Source organism: Carassius gibelio, chromosome A21 (genome assembly GCF_023724105.1).
Source record: "Carassius gibelio isolate Cgi1373 ecotype wild population from Czech Republic chromosome A21, carGib1.2-hapl.c, whole genome shotgun sequence".
NCBI lineage: Eukaryota > Metazoa > Chordata > Actinopteri > Cypriniformes > Cyprinidae > Carassius > Carassius gibelio.
Genome location: NC_068391.1, coordinates 12783873 through 12789751, shown reverse-complemented (window position 1 = coordinate 12789751; position 5879 = coordinate 12783873). Strand labels below are relative to the sequence as shown.

Below are 5879 nucleotides of genomic sequence, written 5' to 3'. Positions count from 1 at the left end.
TGTCAGTTGTTGTCATTTTGTGATCTGCCAAATGCTTTCTAATGTTGTAATTGAAACTCTGGAGAAGGAATGTCAATCAGAATGTATGTTGACATCAAAGTGTGTTAACATCAGCCAGAGTCTAGAGGAGCTGGCATGACAGATGAGTGGGCCACTCCGCTATGGGACGTTCCTTCTGCCAAAGCACAAAAGCCTCTTAGCACAGGCATGACTTAAGATGTCCTAAAAGATGAAGAGATAGTCTTCTCATTCACTGTCTGTTGTCAAGCAAACTAGATCAGCAAACGTTGTAAAAGAGGTTATATGATCTATCTATCTATCTATCTATCTATCTATCTATCTATCTATCTATCATTCTATCTATCCCTTTTGACTTAAAGACAGAATGGCAAATGCTCTAGACTGCCACTCTGATATCCCGGGCCATTTCCATGCTAACCGTTTAAGCGGCAGGTCTACTTGAGGCAGCAGAGCACCGTGAGGAGGTCTTAAATGCCTTGTCAGATCCAAGGAAACTCTTTGTGAAACTATTAGTGGAAACACCTGCCTACAGCAAAGTCACTTCATGTCTCTCCTCAACAAAAGGTCTGTTTCAAGCCTGAAACTGAGGAGAAACAGACCAGAGAGCACGGGAATATGAGGAAAAGCACACTGAGATGCTCTTTGACTTTTTCTCCCAGTCTTTGGAGCTCTAGTCTATATGAATGCATTTTTTTTTTTTTTTTATTGTAACTCTGTAACCTGTTTCTGGTTTTGTGAATATGTGTTTTAAAATAATAATGACAACACAAGTAATGTTTTAAAATATTAATTGTACAGTTTTGACATCTTTTATACCCTATTTCTCATGATGACTTCGAAATCAGCCACTGAAGTTCTGAAGAACCATTCTTTCATACCGCTTTCACATATTCATCAATATTTTCCACTATCCACAATGCTTTGAATTAACAGTACTTCTAGGCAGAAAAACACTGCAGATTTTTGTAAATCTAAACTATTAACATTTATAAATATGTGATGAAGAATGCTTTGAAAACATGAATGAATTATTGATTTCTAGACAGATAACACTGCATGGCAAACCCAAATTAGCAGATTCAGGACAAAATAAAAACACTGGTTGATCACTGACATCTAGCGGTACAAATGAGACTCGCAGCTTATCCCTGAATTTATGCTTTGAACTTTTTTGTTCAACTCTAAATTCGACAACTGCATCGACACACAGTTAAAATGGGCAAATACCATATCTGGCTTAAACTCTATAAGGAACTACTTCTAACACAAAAAGACGTTCCTTTATGTCATATATACCCTTCTACAGTGAAGATATGCTCTAGACATTATACTGTAGAAAAAAGACAAGCCACTTCCAGGCCCTGGGAAATGTGCTAATCTGACATGAACACAAGAACAGGATTACAGCCAGATTTCACAGACACACAAGGAGAGCAAATATATTAACAGTAAATTGTCCTGATTAACAATTGTTCTCACCTCATAGCTCAGTAAGCTGTACCATATCAGAGAACCATACAGATGGGCTGAAAACAGCACAGAGGAGTAATAGTGTTGCCAGATCCGCTCCTTTAACACTTGCCAGTTTTGGGCTAGTTTTGAGTAGCAATTTAGTAGCAGGTTTTGTTGTGAATGCCTGGTAAATCTGAGTACCAGAAAGAAGCAAATAGCCATAACATACAACTGTTCTTAAATTACTTTCTGGATAACACATTCGCATAAACCTAAACAGTCGAAATTGGTTTGATCAAGACTGCCTGGCAATTCACAATTTAAACACCTAAGAAGTTTGTCAAACCAGAAACACAGAGATTAAAAAAAAAAAAAAATTCTGTGAAATACTAAAACAATACAAACAAAGACTCAACATAATATACCCCAAAACAACTGACAATGATTTTTGGGACAATGAATGCCCCTTTCCGCTGATTTGTCAACCAAACCTGGCCCTGAGATGTGTCAGCTGTTCTCTGCTATTTAATAATAGTTCTCTGCTGCCATAGCAGTACCGATCCTTAAACTGTACAGGGCAGGGCTTTCTTCTGTGCAACCTCTATTTAAAAAATATGAATCCACTCCCAGCCTATTTTATTTAGCTGAGCGCAGTTAAAGCTGCAGTCGGTAACTTTTGACACTCTAGCGGTTAATAAAACAGAACTGCTTGCGTCTTGCGGAAGAACATCGTAGCCGGAACTACACTCTAAAAACTGCTGGGTTGAAAACAACCCAATTTGGGTTATTTTGACAACCCAGCGCTGGGTCAAAAAGGGATTGGGTTATCATATTTGCCTTTTTTATGGTTTAAAATGACTATATTGCAGGGTTTCAAAAACCAGAGCGGGTGTTTTTTATCACTGTATTTCAGAAGGAAAACTACTACATTTAGAAAATGTTCGATATCATTTCGCATGTGCAGCGTTTGTGAGCTCAGCACCGCTCTGCAGCCGTTACCGGAGAAACCTACCTCTCCCGCTCTTAGCGCCTCCTGCTGGCAGAAAATAAACTCGCAGTGTAGCCATGTGGGGAAACAATGCATTTCTACGTTAAAATTAACCCAAATTGAGCTAGGCATTAAACCTACAAATGTTGTTCATTTTAAATATCACTTTTACACACAAATAATAATTATCAAAAGGAAAATATTTATTAAAAACAAGAGAAAAGTCAAAAAGTAACATGTTAGAAGAAATGCAGAAAAGGATGGCAACAACAGCTACAGAGTTCATAAACAAAGCATTGAACATTTGATGAATATAACTTAAGATCAAATTGGACTTTGTTCAATTGTATATATTGTATAAAAATATACGAAAACACATACAATAAATTTACAATTAGTTAGGTTTTTTTCCAACTATTCTGGCATGACAGTACACAAATAAATCACAAAATTAACTTTGATATTATAACATTTAACAGACGCATGTGTGTGTGTGTGTGTGTGTGTGTGTGTGTGAAAGAATGTGAGCAGGTGTATGAATGACAGAGTGTAAACTTTTCTACTAAACAACACAGAAAAAGCATTTAACTTTTTTTTTTTTTAACAAATTATACACTTACAGTTTGTTTCATTGTCCATGAATACAGATCATGCATCACGGTCAATTTTCATGATCTCTTTAGCATAACTGATGTAGTCATGAAGAAACCCCATCAGCACAGCATCTGACATCTTCTACATCATCCAGGGCAGCGTCCTCCTTTAAAACCACCGCTGCATCAGTATAGGGGAAAGAAGATTCTCCTCTCTGATCAGCATTCATCCAGTCACCGCCTGTTCTTCATCAGTGGCCTAAGAGAAATACATTTGAAAAAATTAAACATTTAATTAAACTATCGATTTTCAGGTAGAGGTGTATTCACATCCGTAAGGATAGGTAAATAATCTGTTTTAAAGTTTCAACACTTTGTGCGGTTGTTTAATGTCTCAGTCCACCACAGCGCTCCAGGATGCTATAATGGCAGCACTAGTGTGAGGACATGCGATATTGTTTGAATAAATATTGCTTTCAGAAAGCTTCTTTACTGAAACATTAAAACAGACATGACATTCACATACCTCATAATATTCACGTACATGGAGGGCTGCTCTTCAAACCGTTAGTTCACCAAATAATTAAAATGTTCATAATTTACTCTCCCCATGTTTTTCCAGACTCATACAAACTCTGCTCATTTTTTGGAAAACATATGAATATATTTAATATTCTCTTTTTGTGTTCTCCATTGCTGGTCTGGGAGACCAGTATTTTATTTTGCTATCATATAATTTAAGATGTATTCATATATAAATATCAGAATTTACTTCTACAATAACTCTATATTTATGAAGCTTGAAAATACTGATTATCTAAACTATAAATAGATTAACAAATATTATGAGAAAACTAAAAATATATTAATTTATGTTGTAAAGACAGACAAAAGTCTTATAGGTTTGGAATGACTTGAGGGCAAGTAAATGATTTTTTGTGTGAACTTTACCTCTAAGAGCGCAGACCAAGAATAATGACTCTCCAAATCAGACAACTCCAAAGTTGGTTTGAGTTCTGCAATGAAAAACACAGACATCAATGGTCTTAATGAAATGAGCACGTAATCACACTGTTGTTGCATCAAAATGTGAAGTAAACTGGCAGGAGACAACAGAAAAATTTATTTTCTAAAAATAACTTGCATAAAATCTCAAGGGAATGATGATCTCCCATGTCTCTTGCTTTTAACATCTACAAAAACAAAAAACAAACATTATTTTACTCTTAGTAAAAAAACAACAACTGATAACATGAAATTATGAAGTTTACTTGCCTTAAACGATCTTTCCCTCTCTTCAGAAGAAGCTGAGAAAACCTCCTCCTCACACAAGCAGACTTCTGTGTCCTTAACTCCAGTTAGTTTGAGTTCTGCAAAGAGGGGCATCAATGGTTTCAATAAAATATTAACATATACATACATACATATATAAAATCACACTGTTTTTGCATCAAAATGTGAAGTTAACAGGCAGGACACAACAGAAACATAAATTTTCACAAAAAAAAGTAATAATAATTTAACTTACATCAGTCTCAAAAGAATGAAGTTATCTTGTCTCTGGATTTCAACATCTAAAAAAAACACACACATTATTTTAGTCTTAGTAAAAATAAAGATAACTTGATGTTATTCTGAAGTTTACTCTCCTTAACCCGTCTGTCCCTCTCTTCAGAAGAACACCTCCTCCTCATCCTCACACAGGTCTGTGACTCCTCACACAAACAGCTTCTGTGTCTTTAACTCTCAGCTCGAGGACAATGAAGACAGGAGCTGGACAAGTCTGAAACATTACATGTAAAACATACTTTTAACAGTTACCACTTCAACAGCCTCAAAATAATTATGCTAGTCTTTACTACACAATGCCGTTTCCTTTAGGAGACAAACATACATTCAGTTTAACCGCGAAAAAAAAAAGACAAATTCACATGAGCGTAACCGTGACCATAACCGTCTGTTAACGCCTCAAAGAGAACAGATAATGTAAAATCGTATGTAAATATGACAAAATACATTCACAGACGTTATATTAAAAGTACATCCTCCGTTCAGTAACGTTACATGAGGCAGTTAAGACCTCCGTGTCCGAGGCGAAAACCGCGTCCGTTTTTTTTATATAACGTTAGATATAACGTTAAGCTCCTTTGTTTCCGCCTTTCATAAAACCTTCCGCCTTTCATACAACCGGGTAAACAATAAAAGATAACTTTACATTTTGAATATTTAACGTTACTTACCATAGTCTTTCACTCGCTTCTCGCTTCTATCACGCTGAGAAAATGGCGGCTGCTCGCACTGGAGACGTACGATTTTGACGTGACGTGCGTGCTCTCCTTCACGTCCGCGTCCTCAACCCACCCCCGCTGGGTTAAAAAAGATAGTTATTTTCAACCCAAACTTGGGTTAAAACATCCCAAAGTCCTATCCAACGGCCTCAACCCAGCAGTTGGGTTGAAAAAACAACCCAGCGTTTTTTAGAGTGTACTTCTCTCTGTTCATGTCTATGAAGAATCACAAAGGTACTGTGTTACTCCACCGTCGTACCCCCACAGCAATCTAAAATAGTCCGAATATAAACACTTATTATAGGTGTACCCTAGTGATTCAGGACAAGCTAAAAACACGGTGTGGTAAATGGATTCATGGTTTACTTGCTTATTATATACATTTTTCTACATTTTGAACACAAACAAAGTTATGGACCGCAGCTCTGATTGTTTGTTTCTTACCGGGAGCGATGGAGTTCCTGCAAATGGCAATATGACCACTGGGAGGAGCCAGAGGAGCTTGATTTTTTCACAGATTATCTGTCTCATATTCTA

The 5879-nt window shown here is 36.6% G+C and overlaps 2 long non-coding RNA genes across 2 annotated transcripts; both read right to left on the bottom strand.

Annotated features, from left to right (window-relative positions):
- Positions 1–2643: 2643 nt before the first annotated feature.
- Positions 2644–4072, bottom strand: LOC127941503 (uncharacterized). Its single transcript, XR_008149047.1, has 2 exons — positions 4006–4072; positions 2644–3313 (listed from the first exon to the last, which is right to left on the bottom strand). It is a non-coding gene; the product is annotated as an uncharacterized LOC127941503 (long non-coding RNA).
- Positions 4073–4329: 257 nt separating this feature from the next.
- Positions 4330–5544, bottom strand: LOC127941502 (uncharacterized). The gene is made up of 3 exons (XR_008149046.1): positions 5295–5544; positions 4583–4837; positions 4330–4424 (listed from the first exon to the last, which is right to left on the bottom strand). It is a non-coding gene; the product is annotated as an uncharacterized LOC127941502 (long non-coding RNA).
- Positions 5545–5879: the final 335 nt, after the last annotated feature.